At 44.9% G+C, this 22,901-nt stretch overlaps 1 protein-coding gene across 1 annotated transcript in view; it reads right to left on the bottom strand.

Moving 5' to 3' along the window:
* DAB1 (DAB adaptor protein 1) overlaps positions 1-22,234 on the bottom strand; it is a 1,235,135-nt gene extending 1,212,901 nt beyond the window's left edge. The window contains exon 1 of the mRNA XM_037148509.2: positions 22,156-22,234. The gene's annotated coding sequence lies outside the window, so the exon portion shown is untranslated. The remainder of the gene's footprint in view (positions 1-22,155) is intronic.
* Between the last annotated feature and the right edge of the window lie 667 nt (positions 22,235-22,901).

Here is a 22,901-nt window from a genome sequence, read left to right on the forward strand (position 1 = left end):
TGCTGAATTCAACAACAGATATTTACTGGCTATGGAAGGTGTTAAGCTTATACATACAATCCTGAATAGCACATGCTCAAACAGCAGTGGTTAGGAGAAAGGTCTAAAAGCAGACTGCCTGGGTTCAAATTCCAGTTCAAAAATCACTTACTCACTTGCTGTATAACTTCAGGCAATTCCTTAGCTTCTCTTTGCCTCAATCTCCCTGTGTATAAAGTGAAGATAAGAATACTACCAACTTGGCACATTGTAAGCACTGAATACATGAGAACAAGAGACATAGATAAAGTAAACAGGCATCTACAGTACAATGAGGTATGTGTACAGAAAGCAGTGGGAACATCTAATCTATTGGGCATGGTGGGTGGCCATGACAGGCTTCCAACGACAGGCTTCTAACTAGAAGCAGTCACTTCTAAGTGAGACATTACAGCCAACCAGTGGTTTGTCCAATCGAAAAAAGAGAAGATTATTTCAAGACAAGGCAATGGAACAGCAGACACAGTCTTGCATGAACAGAAAGCCTGGAGTATTCAGAGAATGATGAGTTCAGTGCTCCTGGCACAGAGAAGGCATGGCAGGGATGTGAGCTAACCATTCACTTTTCAGAGAGCTCCATTATGAAAAAAATCCTGTCTACAGCCATACCACCCTGAACGCACCCGATCTCGTCTGATCTTGGAAGCTAAGCAGGGTTGGGCCTGGTTAGTACTTGGATGGGTGAAAAAAAATCCTTTCTACATATGGATCCCTGGCATGGCACTTAAAGATTTCTACAGTTTGGCCCCAACTTACTTTTGCAATTTTATCTCTCACTTCTCTACTAGTCACATGTCTATCAACAAGAATATGCATTTCTACTTCTAGGTCTTCACTTATGCCATTTCTCTTCCCAGGAATGTTACCTAGAGTAGGCATTTGGGGTTTTAATTTTCTTAGGACTTCATACAATCGCTTACTAACTAACCCCTCTTTCTTATGGGGCACTCATTTCACGTGATTCAGGTGGGTTCACCTTAATCTGATGCCACCTCCAGACAACGTCCCTCAAAGAATAACATACTCTCTGGACATAGGTTTCAAGGGATGGACACGTAAACCAAGCCAAGCTATCCAGAGTCCTCATGTCCTGGGTGTTGCTCAGCTAGGAAGACCCAAGTTTGGGCCTGCAAAATCATTCTGCCTTCCCCTCAAAAGGAATCCTTCTGAGGAATAATGCCAACCAGGGAAAGGCAGAGCCTCAAGACAGCAAGAGAGGCAGAGGCAAGATCGTATCATTGGAGCCTCTAGATGGAGACCTGCCAAGAACCACCCTCATTCCCGGACTTCCCAGTTAAGTGAGCCAATAAATTCTCTCCTTCTTCTTAAAACTCCTTTGCAATAGGTTTTGGTCACTTCAAAACAAAAAGGGTTCTGACTAAATCACTCTCAAACCCCTTTATCATAGCTTGGCACAGTGACCAACTCTTCCACAATCATCTCATGAAGCACTCAGGTGTGCAGCAGCCAGCTGGCATTTTTTGCATCCTACTTTCCATGTTAGCACTGGTACTTACTCAGAAATCCTACTTAGCATCTGGGAGGTTGAAAACTACTTGCAGGCAGATAGGTTTCTATCCCCACAGTGAGTGTTAGAGTATCCACTATGGAGCAGATGCTCAACAAATGTTTGTGCAGAAAAAGAAAAAGGATATGAAGGAAGAGCACTAGATGTGGGGATGCAAACTCCAGATCTAATATTTCCTAAATGGGTATCTTTAGAAAGCCCACTTACTGTAGACTCCATTTCTATACTTCTTCACTTCACATCCAAAATAAGGGTAGGATTGATTAGAGCCACTTAAGGATAGACCACAAGAATGAATGTTACATATTCATAACTGCCAAAACTTGGAAGCAACCGAGAGGTACTTTAGTAGGAAAATGGCTAAATAAACTGTTGTGCACCCAGACAATTAAATATTATTCAGTGCCAAAAATAAATGAATTATGAAGCCATGAAAAGACATGGGTGACACTTAAGTATGTATTACTAAACAATAAAGGTCAATCTAGAAAGGCTACATCCTGTGTGATTCCAACTATCTGACATTGCAGAAAAGGCAAAACTGTGGAGACATAAAAAGATCAGAAGTTCTAACAAGAAGCAAGGAAAAGGGGAAGAGACAGAAGAACACAGTGCAGTGGGGGGGGGGCCATGAAAGTGCTCCGCATGGTATTAGAGTGACAGATGTTTGTCAGCACGCATTTGTCCAAACCCATAAATGTACAACACCAAGGCTGAACCCTAAGGTAAACTATGCAATTCAGGCAATTATGATGTGTCAATGTACGTTCATCTTTGGTTGAAAAAAAAGGAGCATTTTGGTGAGTAATATTGATATCTGCAGAGGCATGTGTGGTCAGAGGGGTATATAGGAAATCACTGTACCTTCCTCTCAGTTTTGCTGTAAACCTAAAGCTACTCTGAAAAATAGTCTTAAAAATATAAAATGTTAAATGCTATTCAAATGTTTTAAAAAAGAGTGTATGCTTTGTAAAACATAGACACACATTTAAGTAAGTTAAAGCTTCCATGACCAGTGCTAATCAAAAAGTAAAGAAACCTGGATTCCAAGTTCAGAACATCTCTGAGACTAATGATCTATGGGACAAGTCAACCATCCTTTCTGGACTTCAGTTTACTCATTTATAAAATGAAGGCAGGGAGGAGAGGATTAGGTGAGTTTTAGGAACATTTTATGTTTCTATGATGTGATAACATCATTCCGGATTGCTTAGCACTTGGCACATCAAAACCTCCCCTGTGTCAATGGAGGCAAGAAAGTCCAGGAGTCTGAAGATGTGTGGGGTCCCACCTTTGTCATCACTTCCCATCAGGATAATCTTTCATTGAGGGCTTAAATTTGACAGGCACCATGCTAGGTAATTATCACTCATTATCTCATTTATTCTTAAAAATAACTCTGTGAGGTAGGATCCATTCTCTCCTTTATAAAAACAGAGAAACTGAGGCACAAAAACATTAACTAACTTGCCTAACCCCACAGCTAAGAAGTGATAATGTCATTCAAACCTGGGCAGTCGGTCTGCTTCCAAAGCCCATGTTCTTAACCATTCCACTGCACTGCCTCCTTGTGACCCCCAGTGTATCACTTGACAAAGGCAGAGAGAGATGTGCATCTGCTCCAAGGGCCTCTGCAGTCCCCGCCATGCCTACAGTCCAGGGTGCTGGGGTCTGTGTGAGCGGAATGCCATCCAGCTAATGGAAGAAAATGTAATTACAGAGCATAATTACAGTGTATCGCATTCTGTAATTATACTGACGGTATTTAATATAGAACATATTCTGAAGCTAAATGGAATGGAAACACCCCCTAAACAGAAGAGAGTCAGAGCTGCTAAGAACCTGTCTATAGACATTATGGAATCGTAGGACCTCTAAAATCACCTTCCTCCCCGAGTGGAAAATACTATTGTCCACCCAATGGCCCGTACCTAAACCTGATGTTCTCATCCCCACATCCCACAGACATTACCTCTCAAATCTTCCTCGACCCCTCCAATTCATTGCTTCTTTCTCACTTTGGAAATTGTCCTCTCTCCCCTCCTCTATCTTTACAGCTAGTCTTTTGGCTTCTTGAGACGTTCTATGGGTCACAATCTGCTTTGTAGGAATCCCAGGATGCAAACTGACGTCACTTCCTCACTTACAACTTTTCAGTGCCTGCTTATTGCTGAGTCCAAGCACCTTTGTTCAGCACACTGAGCCTTGGTGATCTGGCCTGTGCTCCCCATCCTGACCTCACCTCCAGATGCCTGCCATATGCCCCTGCACTCCAGCCATTCTGAACTATCCATGCGGATTCTGGAATCTCATTTCTCCCCATGTTTGTGCATGTTACCCACTGCCTGAAGTGCTTTCCTTTCACAACTTCCCTAACTCACACTCAGCCTTCAGGAGCAGCTCGCATGTCATCATCCCCTGAGATATTTCCCTGACCCCAGAACTGAGTTGAGTTTTTTAGCATCTTCTAGCAGAAAACTCACCCCGCTGTGTCATAATTCTGTTTTCTTCTCAGTCTCCCCTTCGAGACTAGGAGCAGTTGTGGGCAAGAACTGTGTTTTGTTTTGGTTTGTTTTGTTTTCATTCCCACATTCTTAATGCTTAGAATGCTGCCTGGTACAGAGTAAGTGTTCCATGTTGCTTGAATGAATGAATGAAATAGCCAAAGAACTGTGTGCAAACAAAATTGTTTACTTTCTGTGACTAGCTGTAATTCTATAGAATTATGGAGGATCACAAACTGAAAAACCTCTTAGCTTTCCCTTTCATTTTAAAAATGAATAGAGTACCAAAGAAGCAAGGAAACTTAACCAAGGTCACACAGCAAATATGACAAGTCTAGAAAAGAAAAGAGTTCTTTCAAGTTTAGCCCTGTTCCATAGTAGGGTAAAACATTTACCTATTTATAGCCAAAGATATAGGCTGTGGAAAAGGGTGTCTGAAAATACTTAAAATGTCAACAGCAGAAAATATTTGGATAAAAAAAATTGTGTCAAGGCTGTGTGGGTTGCGCTCCTTGGCGTCACCTTTATGATTTTCTTTACCTAGGTCTCAGTAAAAGAAAAAAAAACAATTTCCCACTTAGGTGCAGGCTTCACTGGGCTTTCAAACTGTCTCCGGCTCCCTTCAGGGTCCATGTGCATGGAGGAGAAGAGACAGAGGTGAAGAAAGCAGATGCAGAAGTCATATCTCTACTTTATCTGAAAAGACGAATGCATTCAGGAATTTGTTTATTTAGAATCCCAATAACTACTTGCATTTGTGAAACACCCAAAAGACCAAAACATTCGAGAACTACACTTGCACACTGGGCCGGCTCTTCCTCCCCGCCTGTTCCTTAACTTAATCACCCAGCAATTACTAGTTGAGCACACAGCTGTGTGCCAGGCAGTAGGATCACAGCAGGGGACAAACAGAATCCCTGCCCTCACTGAGTCTCCAGTTCGGAGCCCGTGTTGCCTGCTGACAAAGCACCTGCCCCCCAGCCAGGTAGCCTGGATCCTAATCTTAGCTCTGCCACCAACTCTTTGCTGAATTTGGGCAACTCCCTAGGCTTCTTAATCTATTAAATGGGAGTATGATTAGAACCCCTCCTCATAGTTTTATTTTGAGGAACAAATGAGGAAATATGAGTAAAGTGTTTACAACGGTGTGTAGCACATGATAAGCTCCTGTGCCCTCAGCGAGGGGTAGGGTACTATAGCAGGGTGGAGTCAGCAGGGATGGGGTCCCACCCTTTTGTTTTACAGACAGGGAATTGGCTTCTCAGAGGAGCCAGGAGTGTGTCCCAGGTCCCACAGCATATTGGCGCCAGAGCCTCAGCTGTACTCCGATCCTTGGCCATCCCTCTGTGGGTAACCTAAGAGACTCTGGGCTGGTACTGCTAGTCACACAGACTGGGGCTCAAGTTCTGAACCTAACTCAGCTAAACTCTGTTACTGGGCAGTTTATTTAATCTCTTTGAATCTCCATCTGGAGATGGGTATGATAATGCTGCTGCTGCTGGTGAAGATGATGATGATGATGATAGCATTGTTTAAAAGTAACCATTCTCCCCTCACAGTGGGAGACTTTAATGAGACACCTGGTGTGATCAGGGTGTAGTAACTTTACAAAGGCCTATGCTCTTCCTTAGACTGGCCACCAGCTGCAAATGGCTGTGAGCACTTGTGATGTGGTCGGTGTGACTAAGAAACCAAATCTTCAATTTTAGTTGAATTACATTTAAATTTTAAAATGAATATGCAATTCAGTTATTGGAAAACTTCCAAGTATTCATAACGTGGAATATTTTTCAAATGTCTGTTTTATGAAATCTTAATACATATAAAGTATTTCTGATGAAAATTTAGCATCCAAATTAAAATGTAAAAGTATAAAATATATGCAGGATTTCAAAGAGCATAAAAAAGAATGTAAAGCATCTCAATTTTTATACTGGTTACATATTGAAGTGATAATCTTTTGTATATATTAAGTTAAATAAAATTTATTTTCAAAATAAATTTTATCTGTTTCTTTGTACACGTTTAATGCAAATTTCCTGTTAGCTCACACACTACATCTCTTTGACGGCATTAGTAACAGGCCACGCACACGCCAGGGCTGTCCTTCCTCTCCCTGCTTTCTGGCAGTTCGTAACTGCACTGGCTAGGAAAGTGAACCATTCAGCAGCAACCAGTAAAAATCAGGTCTGCTTAACTTAACCAAAAGGAAGGATATGAGCATACTCACAGGCTCCAGGGAGAAGCTGAAGCAACAGACCCAGGGCAGACGTAGGGGGCAAGAGGCAAAGGTGGTCCCTGCCTCCTGGATGCATCCATCAAATTATTTTTAGTCTCCATGGCACAACACTCCCAATTCCAGGGAAAGAGAATCTAATTGCTTAAGTCTGACTCACTTTCTAGCCCCTTGGCTGAGGGTAGGTAGGGGTTGGGAGGGCACTTCGATAGAAGGACCCACTAAGATAGTACCCAGTACAGAAGATTCTGTTCACTAGAGGAAAATCAGGTTGCTGCTGCGAGAGAGAATAAATGGATCCTGGGCACAGGTCCCACTTGGCCCAGAAGCCTGCATGCAGGTAAACACTAAGGAGGGGCAACAGGGAATGGAGTCTCTGCTCAGACACTGAATCACTGTCACCTTGGATGAATTCCTCTGCTTCTTTAGGCCTCAATTTCCTCAACCAGAAAATGAGAGAACAGTGTTTGTGCTGCAGTCCCTCCCACTATAAAACTGTCATGATTGCCTCAATGCCTGCTCATCTTAGGGCTGGCTCTATACCCTCTTGGAAGGGGAACACTCAGTTCTGGCTGAGCCCACCCTCAAACCCCACCCCCTCTCCTATCCCAACCCCATCCCCTGCATGGCACTGTGATCCTGCCAATCTCTCATGAGTGCCTGAGACCCTCTGCCACTTCCTTGCTCTCTTACTCTCCCTAAGAGCTTTGCTACAAAATAAATTTAAAAAAAAATTTGGCACATTCACAAAAGCCCTTTAGTCTAATTGATCAGGAATCGCTAATTCAGCAAAAACTAAAGCCTCAGGAAGAGAACTTAATTCCTTGCATTATCTCTCTTGTTAAAAAGGAAGGAAAAGATGGCTTAGAGCTTTGTACAAGCCCATTATATCAGCTTCTTGGTCAACAGCTTCCTCCTCTGCTTGCAAAAGTGCTACTTCAGTAGAGACCACTAACAAGAAGGACCCTGCAGAACTGGGTTTCAGTCTCAGTTACACATGCACGCATTCATTCATTTATTCAACACAATGTAGGGAGACAGAAACGCCTAAGACCTAGTCTTTGTCATTCAGGAGCTCACAGTCTACCAGAGTCTCCTAGAGATGGATAAGTAAGCAAGTAAACTGCACAGCAAAACAACAGAGGCAAGAACAAATCATTATGGGAGCTAGAGGAGAAACCAACTAACCTAACCTGAAAAAGTTATTTGAGGAAGGAGATTATTCCAGGCAGAGAAAATGGCAGATGCAAAGTCATGACTGGTGTTATTTGTTCGGAGAGTACAACTAAGTTTGGCTGAAGCATGAGTCGCTTTGGGGATGGTAAGCAATGAGCTCCAAGTGAAGTCACTTCTGTGACTCTGTTTCACCATTTGTCCCTCACTACCTCTAGGGGTGGTTTGAAAAATGAAATGTAATTCTTTGAACATCCCTTGAAAATTGCAATGTGTGTGGAGACAGGGCTAGGGTGAGTCCTACAAAGTTGTCCAGCAGCCCTCCATAGAGAGAAGCTCACCAGCCATGGAGGGAGCGTCCTCTGGCGGAGCAGCAGTGTGCAGTGTGGGCTGGTCTTCCCTGGCTCTGTTTCCAACCCTGTGCTTGTGCCAATTGGGTGGGGGGGGGGGACCTGGGTTTCTGCATCTCCTCTAACCCTTTCACGAGCTCCTCGGGTTTGAAGTAAGATGTATCTGGGGTCCAATTCTCCTCTGCTATTTACCAGGTGTGAAACTGTGAGACTCAGCCCCCCTTAGCTTCTGTTTCCTCTTCTATAAAATAGGACTTATATTGTCTATCTCACAAAATTTGTAAGGACTAGATGAACTATTCTATGAGAAAAGTCTTAGTAAATTTTCTCATAAAATGTGATGAGAAATGTGCAAATATTTTCAAGTCATCTTCATTGCCATCATTTCCCTCTTCTGATGAATAAATCACACTCTCTTTTCAATGCAAAACAATGTGTTGAAAGCCAGTTCTGCCTTTGTCCTCTGAGATCCCCTCCCTGGTCTTCTCTCTGCTTCTTTCTGTATGTCAGGAACTATGTTTCAGGCTCCTTTAAGTACTGGCTTCCCCATAGGTGTAGCCATTGAGATGCTCGCTAAAGATGATGCTCACTAAAGGTAATGCTGGCAGAAGACAAGAGGGTTAGAGAACGGGAAACCCAGGCTATTCTTTCTCTCTAGCTCTGCCTTGAGGGCTGTTTCCTGTAGCTGCTGTGTGTCCACTACAGTTCCAGATCTTGCTGGGTTCCAAGATTCTAAGGGTCTAAGGTTCCCAGGGTCCTAAGGTTCTAGTTCCTACCAGGTGGCTTCTCACTTCTGATAACTCTACCTCCTCCTGTTGGCCCTCTAGCACTAAGGAAAGTGGCAGCTCTCTGCCTTCAGCAGTCTCTAGCATGCCTCTCTGTCCCATGCAGCTCCTGGGTCCTTTCCTGTTTAGAAGCACTTTCTGTGCTGAAAGACATACCTAGAGTATTTTTACCCTCTAAGCCCTGCCTGATACCCCAGGTGAGTTATTTTACTAGTAAAATAAAGGCAGCAAATGAATTCTAAGATATCTTCTACTTTTAACATTCGAATAACCCTTGTCAAAAAATTTCAGAGTTCATCACATCTACCACTCCTTGCAGACTGACATCGGATCTCACCTTTGCCCCTCACCTGTTTGCAGGTTCAGACTTGGGCTCTTCTCCTCTGCTGAGATTTGGAACAATAAACTCAACACCCTGATATTCCAAACAAGTTCCTGGTGGCTCCCTGTAACACACCCTATTGCTGTTGCATTTACCCTAATCCATGAAAGGAAACCAGAAATCTCTCTTTCAAGATCTATAAACTAAGATGCCAAGATATTAACCCTTATTTCGAACACATAATCCTCAGGCCACATCTGATGTGTCCAATCAGGCCAATCACTCAGATTCCAAAGACACTGGCATTCTTCTCCACAATTTGCAAGCAAAGAAATAACACTTTAATTATGTGTCTATTATCGTCGTCATCATAATGCACCCACATGGATGGTGGCAGCAGGGCTGGGTTAATATATTCATTAGGAACAAGCACAAGCAACATGACATTAATACCGCTAATAATACCTAATTGAGCTTAATTACAATGTGATGCCTAATATATTGTGATGAATTTATTCTCAAAGTATTTACATATTTGTAGTAAAGTAATTAGCATTCTGCCCATAAATAATTCCTCAAAAGTCCACTCTAGCTCTGGAGTGGAAGGAAGACTAAACACACCAGCCTGGTTGAAATGTCCTGGCAAAAGCCAAAAAAAAAATGCTCTTAATTTGTGCAGAAATATATATGTCACGTCTTCTTCAAAGGCAAAGTGAACCAGTCCCACTGGGAAAGGATTTAGGGGAAAATGGTGGCAGGAGAGAAATTTGCTCCTCTCAACTTTAAGAGTCTGACTGAGATTAAGAGCCTTCATGCTGGGGTCTGTGCTGTGCTTGTCAGACCACACAGAGAGCTCTGTGATCCGTCCTCAGTGACAGACTCACAGAGGGGCATTCACAAACTGGGGAAGGGTGATCCAGGTAAAGAGAGAGCTCACAGAGGTACAGCTGAAAGTGCCCGGCATGTTTAAGTCCCTGAGATATGAGAGCCATTGTCCCAGATTTGCGGGGCTGTGGCAGGGCGGCAGGAGCTACCTGTGAAGTGGACAATAGCGTAGATTTGACATCAGGGAGAAGTGTTTGAATTCCATTTGGCCACTGACTATCCACAATGCCTTGGGCCAAATACAGTGTCTCTAGTCCTCTGTTTTCTCTTTGGGTTAGATTAATTATGTCTTCAAAAAAGATGATGCCAGGATCTGCAATCCCAGAAGCCTCAGCCTATCTGCCTCATGGAAAGGTTCAATAGCTCAGGCCCTGGAACCAGAATTCATTGCATACCTAGTCTCACCACCTAGAATCTGGCAATGTGGGCAAGTCACTGGATCTCTGTAGATGTCACATTTCTCGCCTATAACACGAGGATCGCTATCACACCCAGGACATAGGATTGTCGTGAGAATTAAATGAATAAAATAATTCATGTAAAGTGCTTAGAGCACACAGCACATAATAAGCACTTAATGATAGCTATTATTATTATTATTATTATTATTATTATTATTACTACTGTGGCCACCTTTTCTGTTCAATGTTTGGCTTCAGAGGAAAATACCCACCCTAGCGAGTTGAAGCAGAAATTGAATTTTATTATAATGACTAAATGCCCAAGCAGGGCTATTGAGGGCTGAGAACAAGCTCAGCATTGAATTTTTAGGGAAAAAAAACCACCTCCCAAAGCCATGGCATAGACTCAGAGAAAGTTGCTGCCTCTATTACTATCTGGAAGCTACCAGCTCCAAATCCAAGTTCATGGACATAGTCAGGAAGTCACCATGATCAGGAAACTGCCACTATGAGGAGGCTACTGCTGCTGCTGCTGCTGTTAGCTGCACAACGGCATGGTACCTACTGCAACTTGCACCATCACTGCAGACTGCCAGGCAGCCTGCATATAAACACCCAGGAGCTGGCTCATGAATAATAGAGCCTTTGTTATTGCTTCTGCAGAAAAAAAATCAAGCTTTTGCAAACATGATTTTCAGCAGAAATAGTAGAAGCAAGGCCTCCCTCACTTCTAAATCTCATCTCACATAAGCCAATCTGATTGGCTGAACTCCAAAGACATCTAGAACCCCAACTGCAAGGGAGTATGGGAAAGGAATCTTGACTAATACCTTTCAGAACACTACAAAAAAGCATACTAGAAGGAGGGTAGAATGAATGGTGAGTTCTACTTATCCATCATGCCCCTTTGCCCTGTTCCAAGGTGACTAGGCCACCTTCTGTAAAAACACACTGTCTCTACTGGCCAGGACTTCAGCCCCAGAGCCCTCTCTGATTGTCCTTATGAAGCCTGAAAACCCTCTTTTGCTCCTTCAGTTTAAAAGCCAGACAGATATTTGGACAAATAATGGCTCTTTTGGCCTTTTCCTTGACTGCATCCCAGTCTTAGACTTCTAGGTCTTATCATTTCCACAGTGGAAAGAACCTTGCTAAGTCCACCACACCCACGCCCAAAAAAGACAGCACTTCTTCCTAAAAATTAGAGTTGAGCCCCTAACCAGAATGTCATGTCAGTTCATCCTTCCTTGACCCTACTTAGGCTCCAAGAGAAGACAAGAACAAAAAGGATCTCCCAACTGGAGGCAGGCATAAGCTTGCCATATGGGCCATTCCCATGTGGTTTTTTCCATCGGTGCATTGTACCCTCCCAGATTCACTATCTGCCTCTCTTCTGCCAGGAGGTTGACCCACAAGGACAGCATCACTAGGGCTCCCTATCCTTAACCTACCAGTTGAGTTTGATCAATAGAAGTCACGGGCGGATGATCCAGGACAAGGGAAGAGAGAGGAGGGTAGTTCTTCCTCACTGCCCCCAGATTTCAGCCCTGAGGGTCTGGCAGTGTCTGAACCCCACTAGGGCTCTAACTCCTGCCAGGTGACCCTACTTCCTGGACTCCAGTAACATCTTCTTCCCTTTCACCTTCAGCCTAGGAGAAGTAATGACTTTATACTGTTACTAGCCACTGAATGCATCAACATTCCCTTGCTGGCTAACCCTGCCCATAGTTCTACTCAATTCTACTATTTAATTCCCTTTGATTAAATGCTATTTCTTGAAGGGCTCCTAACTATTTCAGGCCCCAAAGAAGGGTTATCTAAGCCAGAGCACTTCCCCTTTTCTCAAGACTTATTTTGTCTATAGTCCCTTTACTCCTCCCACTAAACTCCCCATTCCATCCTAAAGAAACTCTGCCATGTTCTTGGCCATATCAGAGATCTTCTCTCTTAGCCAAAAAGTGAGATTCGGGGGGAAGGTGCCCCAGCTTCTCCTGGAAGTTAGAGTGCACAGGCAACACATGGTTAGGAGAATAAAGGGAGATGACATGTGTGAGATCCTTTGGAGAGTGCTGGCACCCAGTAGCTGCCCAGTGAATGACAATTTCCTGTCCCCTTTTGTTCTCTCCCTTGTTCCCAATCCAGAAATCAGGCAATGACGTGCAGAATGAAATGGTAATTAAACACTGAACTCTGTAAACTCTGTAAACAAATGACCTCAATCCAAACCCAGGCTCTATGTTGACCGCAATCCAAACCCAAGTCTGTGCTATTGGACAAATTACCAGGCTGTGTCCCAGTTTCCCCATCTAAAAATAATGGTGACAATAGTAATGTCTATCTCTTAAGGTTGATTTTGGGGTTAAATAAATAAATGTATACAAAGAATTTAGGACTTGGACTGAGTCTTGGCACCTAGCAAGTGCTCCATAAGTTGTTGCTATTTTAATTTGGATGCATTCATGATAAGACAGAAGACATTGTAAACCCACATTCTAGGGCAGGGAAGGTTTTGATGCTCTAGACACCGTTTTGTTTTTAATAGAAAAGTAAGATCCACTTAACCCAGGAATTCATTATTAAAGAAGGGTTTTCTAAACACATTCTGGAACTTTCAAACTACTCTAAAAGAATGAGTTGAAAAGAAAATAAGTCCCCTGCCTGAAAAGAGAATTGTATACTTGTGTACATAGAAAACTCAGTGGGCACCAGCACTGGTCTCTACATCCTTCTCAATAAGGAAATGGTGAAGGATGACTTGGACACAAACCTCACTCCACCTCTTGACAGCCACTGACCCCAGGCAGGTTACCTAACTACCTGCAACCCCACATTTTCTCACCCTTAAAAAATTGGATCCGCCGGACTTCCGCCAAGATGGAGGTGTAGGTGGACCCACCTTGCTTCCGTACACAACCAAATCTAAGAACAACTATTTTTAACAACGATAATTACAACCAGACCACACAGAAAATCAACAATACGGAGTCCGGAAAAAAAAGGATGAAATGCTCGGCTAAACGGGTAAGCCAGCAGCGAAGCCGGTTGACCAAAAAGATCGCTGACCTGGTGGCGCGCTAGCAGCTGAAGGCGTGGATCGGATCGCGGGCTAGCTGCGGGCGCACACAGGGAAGAGGCGCGGCTGGCTGTCTGTGGTAGGTGCACATATTTGCGTGCAGATAAACCAGTGAAGAGGCAAGCATTGAGACTGTACGGCGCAGGGCAGCAGGCTCCCACAATTCTGCTTGGATAAACAGGAGGGGGGAGTGGTGGGAACGGACTCAGCTAGCTGAGAGGACCGCCATTGCTCCCTCTCTGACCCCGCCCCCACACACAGCGTCACAAACCAGCGACCTGGGTGGCCCCGCCCTGGTAAACAACTAAGGCTTCGCTCCTCTTACTTAATGGGCGCAAACAGACAAAAAATGGCTCAAGAAGATCTCAAAGCCCCAGAGCCCATAACTCTAAGCAATGAAGAAATAGCAAAATTTTCAGATGCACAGTTCAAAACACTGGTGATCAGGATCCTCACAGAACTGGTTGATTTTAGTCACAAATTAGAGAAACATATGAAAGCTAAACTAATTGAAATGAATGGTAATGCAAAGGATACCAACAGTAATGGAAAGGAGTCTGGGACTCAAATCAAGGGAGTGGACCAGAAGAAAGCAAATATTGGCCAAACAGAAAAGAATGAAGAAACAAGAATTAAAAGAAATGAGGAGAGTCTTAGAAACCTCCAGGACATCTTTAAACGCTCCAACATCCAAATTATAGAGGTACCAGAAGGGGGAAAGGCACAGCCACCAGTGGAAAACTTATTTGAACAAATAATAAAGGAGAATTTCCCCAATCTGGCAAAGGAAATAGACTTCCAGGAAATCCAGGAAGCTCAGAGAGTCCCAAAGAAGTTGGACCCAAGAAGGAACACACCAAGGCACATCATCATTACATTAGCCAAGATTAAAATGAAGGAGAGAATCCTAGAAGCAGCAAGAGCTAAGGGGACAGTCACCTACAAAGGAGTTCCCATCAGACTGTCAGCTGATTTCTCAAAAGAGACCTTACAGGCAAGAAGGGGCTGGAAAGAGGTATTCCAAGTCATGAAAACCAAAGACCTACAACCAAGATTGCTCTATCCAGCAAAGTTTTCATTTAGAATGGAAGGACAGATAAAGTGCTTCTCAGATAAGACCAAATTCAAGGAGTTCATCATCACCAAGCCCTTATTATATGAAATGTTAAAGGGACTTACCTAAGAAAAAGAAGATAAAAAAGTTGAACTCACTGTGAGCAAACTCACAGTTATCAACAACCACACCTAAAACAAAAGCAAATTCAGAGGACAGCTGGATCAGAAGTGAATCATAGAAATGAAGATCATGTGGAGGATTAGCAACAGGGGAGTGGGAAAAGGAGAAGGTGGGAGAAGGTACAGAAAATAAGTAGCATAGACAGTAGATAGAAAATAGATAGGGGGAGGGTAAGAATAGTAGGGGAAATACAGAATCTAAAGAACTTGAGACACGTGGTCATAAACTAAAGGGGGGAATGGTGGGGGAGGGGCATGCAGGGTGGAGGGGGAATAGAACAAATGTAATGGCATAATCAATAAAAAAGTTAAAATTTAAAAAAAAATTGGATCCTACAATACTGTCCTCACAGGCTGTTGCGAAGATCAAGCAAGAAAACCATTGTAAAGTTCCCAAACACTGTCTAACCTGTTAATCCCTCCACAGCCCTCCTTGTGCCTAGGCTTTGCTTATGGACGCAGTCCAAGTACAGTCCTGAGATATACGATCTATGACCAGTTCAGCTCTTTGAGGCTTGGCTGCTGGCAACAGGCTGCAGAAGGTAGCTACTCTCTGTCTCTATGAATTTGGGCCTGAGTCTTCATTTCCTGCTTATGTTGCATTCTGCCTATATAATCTGTACTGTCAGTCTCCATGGAAGGGGACTTTAAATCTCCCTTTTGGAGGACATAGGTCTTACTGACATGATGCAGAATCTATGCATAGCAGCCCAATGACACTTCCCCTGAGCATCATTACTGAACAAATCATGGATGCTTAATGAGCACTGCTGCTAAACCATCACAGTCCTGTGTCATGCAAGTTTCCCCAGAACCCACCCCGCCCCCTGGAAGGAAGTTGAGAGGAGGCTGAGCAGTCCAAAGTGGACCGATCACCCGTTACTGGGATTCTTCATGTTCTCTTGTGTCTGCATACTGTCTAGCTCTCCCCCTACACAACAAGGTCCTCCAGAAAAACTGGGAAAAGGGTGCTCTATGGGAAACACACAACCTTTACCACTGGATTTTTTCCCCTGAACCACATTCCCCCTGTTTAAATAACCTAGAGGAAAACCTAAAGTAGATTCTGTTTTCCAGCTGGACCCTGACTATCAGTATCAGGAGAAAGACTGGAGACAAAGAGGCCAGGTAGGAGGCCGGGCAATTGGGACGAAGGGACGGGGGCTCAAACTGAGAGCAGCAGTGGGGATGAAGAAGAGAGAACGGAACCAAGAAGCATTTTGGAAATAGAACAGTAGGACTTGATGGCCAGTCTGACAGTAAACATGACGGAGAAAGGGTCATCCATGATGCCACGTAAACCTCTGGTGTGAGGAGCACTGTAAAGAGGATGATGTCATTCAGAGAGGCAGGACGTGGGCAGCAAACACAGTTTGGGGGGCGTGTTTAGTCAGATATCTCGTAAATATAAAGTATATGGCTCAGTAATAAACATCTATAGTTTTGCATCCTAGAACCCCTTTCTGGTGGGAACAGCAGCTCCCTGTTTGCAGATACTGTTCTAAACAATTAATTTGAATGGAAGCTGATATGTTTGTCTTAATTCTACTTGCCTAACTAAAGTAATTCATGAACAGATAGGCCCTTGGACCAAGGCAAGCAAATCCGAATTCTTCACTGGGGGGTTTCTAACCAGGGCTAGGGAGCCTCTTTCCTCCCTGGCTATAATGATTGTGAGCCCAGAGATATCAGTGGCCAGAAAAATCACAGGGAAGCCAGTCAAGGAAAATGCAGCCAGCAGGAAATGCAAAACATAACCAAGTGTAGGAATGACACCCGACCTGCAGGTGGTTGTGAGGGCAAAATGAGGTGAGCTATTAAAGGCCCAGCACTACACAGGGCACCTGGTAGTTACTCACTGAACTAAGCTGTCTTGACTGAGGGTACAAACTGTAAGCTTTGAATGGGCAAAGAAAGGACCGGATGGTTTCAACCAGAGAAAAGATATCATTCGGTTTGGCTCCAGAAGTGCCCTGGGGCCATGGAAAGTCAGGGGCAATATTGGCCTGGAAACAGCTGGCTTGCCCTGGCCCCTCTGCAAAGCCCTCCTCTCCAGAGGAGGGGTTTAAAGAAGGAGCCTGCCCGCCACACACAGGCTGTAGTCGTGACCTTGCTGGGCCCCGAGAGTGACAAGAACGAAGCCCATAATTATTAACCTTGCCACTTGTTTCTGTAGTTTATTGTGACAAGACAATGCAATAAGGAGGGAGGTAATCAAAAAGCAATTTTGTAGCAGTAAGCTTAAAGTGACAAACCTTGCTTTTCCTAAATAAATCACCATTATTCCCATATGGCTCAGGACTGACAAGTTGGGTTTCCTTAGTAACCGCGTACTTAGCTAACCCTGTGGCCCCGTGTGAGGGCGCGGAGCAGCATCTGGAGAGAAAAACTAGTTGCTGAGTCTTTCCCAGAGGCCCCCTCACGCCTCCCAGGTGAGTGTGGTCGTCATTAGCATTCCTACTTCAACATTCTCTGTTTGCAGTATTCTCTGGGGATCGCTGAGGTCTGTGACACGTAGTAATTTGTCATTTTGCAGCATCATTAATTTTGTTTTTGAGAGCCATTTGCTTTGCTAGTGAGTAGGTTTGAGAACCCCAGCATTCATATCTCAGCACGGCTTTTGAGGTTTGTGAGGCTTATGAACTGAATCCCAAAAGTGTACCCCCAAAATGGTTTCTCTGTGAATCATAGTTCTAAAAAAGAAAGCCAAGAGCTAGTGTGGGTGATGGATGGGAAGACAAATTAATGAAGACTGGGAAAGCAGTGGCCCTCACAAAGGAAATGTTCTGTGGTAGAAATAATACACAGGGTGGGGCGAAAGAAGATTTACAGTTGTTTTTATAGAAAATGATACATAATTAATAAATAAGAGTGTAAGAATAAACTGTTTCACATACTCGCAACTGTAAACCTGCTTTTGCCCCACCCTGTATTCTAAATTGACTTTTGCAAATATCTAGATTCACAAGTTTTTCTGAATATATCCTTTGTGAGAGTGGATATCCACCCTGTTTTTTAAGTTTGCTCCTTCCTTCCTCCCTCCCTACTTTCTTTCCTTCCCTCTGCCCCTCCTGCTTTCCTCCCTTCTCTGTGCACATTGTTTGACAGCCTTCCTGGTCTAAGCCACGGGCTCTGCACACAGAGGCCACCCAGCTCCAGGTCTCAGGGCCTGGCAGCCTGGCTTGGAAGATGGGCATGTGTATAGACAATGTACACATCCAGGCCAGGAACCCAGAGGTGAGGGTGGCCCTCCAGGACTGTAGGCTTTACGGAAGAGCCATGGAGGGGGTGATGTTTGAGCACAGTCTTGAAGGACAAGTGGGATTGGACCCATGGGACTATGAGCCAAGGGCCTGAGGAGTTGTGTGACGTTGAGCAGGGCTTGAACATAGAGTCCTTAGAGGCTCTGGACGGGTGGGTTTGAGTCAGATGTGGAAGGGCCTACCCTACTTGCTCAGGACCCCTCCAAGCCAGGACTGCCTCCTCCAGGGTACGTAGGGGCTTATCCTTTGATTCCCAGGCCCTTCCCGCCTCAGGGCTGGGCTCGAATGTTCCCCATCCTGTTTTGAACAAGCCTGCTTCACAGACACCCTGCAGCTCCCAATTTAAACTTCACTTCCTTGGGATTGGAGAGTGTCTCCCATAAACACACCAGCTACACTTTTTGCAATTTTTCTTCACGGCCTCTAACCAAAAAGAATTCTTTTAAATTTTACATTTATTTTTTAGTTTACTTGTTACCTCTGTCTTCGCTCCTGTATTCTAAGCTCCTTGGAATCAGAGGAAACCTTTTTTGACTCACGACTATTCCCCCTAAGCCTGACAAACAGCCTCTTTGTACGTGGATGACACCGGTTGAACAAAGGAATTAATGAACAGGCGAGTTAAGACTCAGTTTACAGGTCACTTCTGCCACCAGGCCTTCCCTTCCCTCCAAGTCTGAAACAGGCATCGTTTTTGCACGTGGGTTTCCTAGTGACTGTGCTCACCTGACCGTGGCACCAGCTGAGAACACGAAACTGAAACCACTCACCTACCTGCTCTCCTCCTCCTGCTACTCCAAACAGGAGCTCCCTGAGGCAAGGGACCTTGTCAGTCCCATTCTCGCCACCCCCAGTCCAGTGCCAGCACAAATGTTTGTTGAACTGACATTGTGTCCTCCAAACAGGGGCACCTTCCTGGGTAGAAGGGGGAAGCTGGGAACTTCCTGTGAGCTCTAAGCTGCCACACACCCCACTCCACGAGAGAAGCGGCACCTGCTCGGTGGCCCCAGACCCCTCCTGTCAATGACACCAGGAATGCAGGGCAGGCCCCTCCTGCTGCTGCCAGCTCGGCCTCAGCGTCCTGGCTGCTTCACAGGTGCTCCAGTTTACCAGCTGCCTGGCACCCCAGGCCATTGCCTGGGCTCCTGCGCGTGGATAATGAGGTCGTAGGCTGTGTGTAAAAGCAGAGCTTGAGCAGCCAACAGGGGCCTCCCCCAGCCCCGCCTGTTTCACTCGCACCCAGGGTGCCAGCCAAACTGCAGGGCTTCTCTCGAGAAGGTGCAAAGTTCCACTTTATGTGGGTGGTCCCAACTGCTCCTTACAGCAAACAGCCTGATGAATAAAAAGGAGGGAAGATGAGGTGGGTCCCGAGTGTGGGAAAGGGGAAGTGTGGAGGGTGTGATTTTAAACAGGGTGGGAGGGGGACTCACTGAGAAGGTGACATTTGAGAAGACATTTCAAGGAAGTAAGGGTGTTAACCACGTGAATAGCTGGTGGGAGAACATTCCAGGCAAAAGGGAGAGCCAGGCAAAAGCCCGAAGGTGAGAGCTTTCCAGAGTTTTTGAAGAACAGCTCAGGGATCACGGAGGCTGGAGTGGGCTGAGTGTGGGCAAGGGTACTAGGAGGTGACGTCAGAGAAAAGGTAGCAGGGACAGATTCTGGAGGCCACTGGGGTCCACAGTCAGGTTTTAAGCAGAGAGGCAACATAACCGACCTTCATTTCTCAAGGATCGTTCTTGCTGCTATGCTGAGAACAGACGGTAAGGGGACAAGGAAAGGCAGAGCTAGCCCCAGCAAGGACAGCAAGGACGGTGGCTTGGACAAGGGTGACAGAACTGGAGATGGAGAGAAGGTATAGCATTCTGGATAAGGAAGGTAGAGCCAACAGGATTTCCTGAGTTATTGGAAGTGGGAGATAAGAGAAAAAGGGAAACCAGGGATGATTCCGGGGTTTTGGAAGAGAACAAGAGAAAGGATGGAGATGCTTCCCACTTAGACGAGGGGGTGCAGGTAGAGCAGATTTAGAAGAAGGGAAAATCAAGTGTTCCAATTTGACTTGAATTTGGGATGTCTAGGAGAAACCTGAGTGGGAGGTATAAGTTCTGGATTCATCCCCCTATCAATGCATTAAATGCCATAATAGTGGGTGAATCACCAACATAATGAGCGTAGTTGGAAAAAAAAAACAAAGTCTAGCTGGGACGCGCTAACATTGGAAGGTGGTTCTGATGCCAAAAAGAAATTAGACACACTTGGAAAATTAAACAAAATATATTCTCCGCATGCCCTCACTCCCTTCTTGATCAAACCTCTTAAAATAATCTAATTTCACAGTCTCTGCTTTCTCTCCTCCCAGCAATTTAGCTTTGGCTCCAACCATACCACGGAACTCCTTGCTCCAAAGTCATCAAAAACTTCCAGTGAAGGATCCTCAGCGTCATCTGACACTGCTTCATGAGCATTCCTACCTTCCTGAAACTCTCATTCCCAGAATATAGGAATTCTCATACCTCTGAGAATGTGACCCCGTGCACTTCATCCCCTTGCTGGTTGACTTTAGATTGGGCTCATCCAGTAGGAGACTGGCGGGCAGAGGAGAGAGCAGTGAGGTCTGTTTTCTCTGCTCTCTCCCAGTCTTCTTTCCCTGCGTCTGGTAGTGACCGCCTCCTCCTCCCCCAGGATTCCAGTCCCCACCGAGCTCTGCTAGAACCTTTTCTTCTGGCTCTAACCTTTGTGTCTCAGTCTCTGTGACCAGATCATCTTTTTATTATGCACTAAATTCTGATATTCTATCCTCACCAATTTTTTTCTTATTTTCTCATTCTACATGATATCTCCGACCTGCTTTTACCCATGGTTTTAGCAACCACTCATCTTATACATTATTACATACTGCAGTGATAGCTGTTTCCCATAGCTTCCCAGTGGAGTGGTAAGCCATGTGCTCAGCTGCTCTCTGGACACATCCACCGCATGCCCCACAGACACCCCAAGTTCCTGTGTCTAACAGTGAACCAACCTTCTGCCTTGACAAAGCCATAAGAATGGATGAGGTCATTCCCAAGGGCCTAGTTTCCTCCACTCTGTTACCCCTCCTGCATGAAATTCCCTCCTACCTGGCCCCTTATCCTCTCCTTTCCTCCCTGTTAACCTTGTTCGGAAAAAGGAAGATGGTCTCCTTTTCTGCCACGATTCCTGTGTGTCCTGTCACTGAGTGGAGAGTCTTTGTTATTTATGCCTCAGGACTAACTCAGTTAATCTGTTCCATAATTTATAGGACAGCTCACCTTAGCGTGTCTGAGCTATTGAACAAATATCAGTGGGAATTTACATTTGGTCCCTGACAAGCACAGCCCCTGCATTCTGTGGCCTGGGCAGGGCCTCCACGGGAAAGGGGGTCAGACTGCTGCCTCCACTTCTCAAACTAGTATGGTCTTCCTCCCTGGAAGACCAGTCATCCCCATCCCCAGCCTGTTCAACTGAAGTCTCGACGCCCTACTCACCCCTCCCCTGCCCAGCAGTTAAAAACACACAAATCTTAGAGTCCATCTGGCCAGGATTTGGAGCCAAATATTCATTTTAGCTGTGTGATCTCAGGCAAGTCACTTCACTTCTCTGAGCATAAACAGTGAAGCTAATAACAACTGCCAGGTCTCTTTAACTGAAAAAAAAAGCATAGATTATACTGAGTGCCAAGGATTTTACTCAAATTATCTCAGGCAATCCCCACGTCTAATCTTCACTGGAGTTGGGGCTGGGGAAGTGAAGGGAGATAAGAAAATATCATCCTTTTATCACATAGGATTCTGTACAGATATGATGGAATGCGAACCATCTCTCGCAACAGAGATGCCAACGTCACCCAGGATTCCCAGTGGAACAACCAAAAGTTCTGGCCAACATATTCTTAATCCGTCAAGTCTCTTAGCTCTTCGGTATCATTCACCTTCTTTTGCTCTCATGTTACAAAAAAAGATGCCTTCTTAATGGTTTCCCCTTGGCACATGAATCATACCAGAAACAGAATTTAGAAAGACAAGCAGTTAATATCAACCCCTTTTATTAAAGCTCCAGAAACTCAAAACAGAAGTACCAGGAAGAGGAGGAGGAAAAGAAATAATTACGGGACTTTTTATCCATCTGCTGAATAATCAAATAACGCCATTGTAATATAGGACTCTAAAATCACCCCTTGGATATAGAGGATTTAAAGGAAGAAATGCAATGTTGGTGATGCCCACAGTTCACTGTTCCAGGGTGAATGGCCCCACTTCCCCTAACCCCCGGGTTAGAGCACAGAGAGACTCTGAACAGCCCCCTCTCCTTCATCCCCGTACCCTGCTCGGCGCCAATTTCTACTTACCTGATTTTTCTCTTCTGTTCCACCACCTCCAGCTACATGTTCCCTTCTGCCTCTGAGACACCCACAGCCCAGTCTCTGGGCCTCCCACCCAACCCCAGTGCAGCCTACAGAGCTATCTTTCTAAAACACAAATGAGATCAACCTTTACCCCTGTTCAAAGCCTTTCTTATCTATGTTGCCTCACAGAGCAGTTTTCAAACTTGAATGTGATAAGAATCACCTGGAGAGCTTGTTAAAGAGACAGTCTTAGGCCTCACCCCAGAGATTCCACATCTCTGGGTCTTGGGAGAGGCCTGGAAACCTGCATTTTTAAGATACCCTGCTCCCTGGGTCTTCTGATACATAGTCTAAAGAACACATATTATTAAATAAAATCTGGGAAGTAAGGCAGAAAGGGAGAGAGAGAGGAAGGTCAAAAGCAAAGGGTAGAAGGAAGGGAGGAAGGGAGGCCAGCAAGCAGCCTGGCGTGAAGACTCAGTTCATGAAGACTCAGGTCACAGCCCCCAGAAAGAGCAGGTTTGTCACCATCTGACACCTGCCAGCACCATTTCCAAGTTGCTGTCCCCGACCTCCCTATAGAACTAGTGTCCCTCAGTATGTTCTGTCTTCCTTCCCCTGCTCTGTTTTTCACCAGAACACAATTCACTACCTGCACAATTATGATTATTAAAATGCTCACTTTCTGCCTTCCCCACTGCATCAGAAGCTGTAGTGTAGGCCGGGATTAATATGTTTGTTTACTTCTG

This window comes from Artibeus jamaicensis, unplaced genomic scaffold, assembly GCF_021234435.1.
Source record: "Artibeus jamaicensis isolate MK-2021 breed Jamaican fruit bat unplaced genomic scaffold, CSHL_Jam_final scaffold_1019, whole genome shotgun sequence".
Taxonomy (NCBI): domain Eukaryota; kingdom Metazoa; phylum Chordata; class Mammalia; order Chiroptera; family Phyllostomidae; genus Artibeus; species Artibeus jamaicensis.